The following is a 1,219-nucleotide window of genomic DNA, read 5'->3' as shown; positions in this document are numbered from 1 at the left end:
CGGCCCACGTGGCACGCGATGGACCTTTTTGCCAGCAGCGCCAAGCGCAAAAATGGCGGACGACTTCACTGCGCGCATTTTTCCACGAGCAGAGCTTTTGCGACCAACGACGCGTCGGTCTCCGCACGCACCGGCGTCAAGGAAGTCTGCTTCGCCAGAGTATTGGACTCGGGGATTAAAGGGATTAAATGCAGCACGGCGGGTGTGTCCACGGCACGGGTGACTCACGCCCAGCTGCTCTGGCTAGACGAAGCCAGTGCTCTTCTTAATGTAAGCTCACCCCGCCACAGCAAATCAAGTGGCGCAGACACGATGCGATGGAGCGTAGCCGGCCCGGCCGGGCAGGCCTGGGTCGCCTGGCGGCCGCTGGTGAGGTGAGCTACAGGAAAAGTACGCGATTGCCAGGCGTGCACAGCGCTTGCTTTCGGGCTAGTTGGCTCATGAGTGAAGACGAATTACTTCATAGCGCAACACGTGGGACACAAAAACGTCTACCTGTTTTTTGCGTCTCTTACGTGTTCCGCTATGAAGTAGTCTGATTCCGTTTGTGTGTGTGTGTGGGCGGGGGCGGGGGGGGGGGGGGGGGCTTTAAGCTGCACTTGGGCTATGACGGACAACGCAATGGAGGCTTCCGGATCTATTTCGACCGCCTGGGGTTCTGGTGTCTTTGCGTTTACGCCGCCTCAAAAGCCGAAGTCCAGCCACTCGGCAATGCCTTCAAAGCAACGGAAATTCCCTCGTGGCCCACTGTCCACGCAACGCTGGTCCACGCTCGTGAAGGCTCCGGGCACACCACAGGAGGGCGTGACTAGACGCGCCCGGGTTTACGGCTGAGGACGATGATCACAAGGGTGGCAGTCGGGCTGTTCGCGACCATGGCTCTGCCCCCGCCCCGTTGCAGGCCGCTATGCATCCCGATCTTTGTGCCCCGTGTAAGGGCCACCACGACAGCCCAAACCCGCGCACGGCGGGCTCAGGAACAGTGCCGCGACACAACTCCGTCAAACTCCTGCCTGTTTGAGGCGCGCCGTATACTGCGTCACATACTGACTACCGAACACGAAAACACGTGCGCCGAGGTGAAAATGGCTTATGCGCACTCGGAAAGTGAGGACAGCTCACCGGCACGGTGCCACGGCCTAGGCGAACTATATACAGCAGCGCAGTCATTTTGTCTCCACTGAGCACCGCGCGTCCCGCTTTCGCGTCATAATGCGTG

This window comes from Amblyomma americanum, chromosome 6 (genome assembly GCF_052857255.1).
Source record: "Amblyomma americanum isolate KBUSLIRL-KWMA chromosome 6, ASM5285725v1, whole genome shotgun sequence".
NCBI lineage: Eukaryota > Metazoa > Arthropoda > Arachnida > Ixodida > Ixodidae > Amblyomma > Amblyomma americanum.
This window is presented reverse-complemented; position numbering follows the sequence as displayed.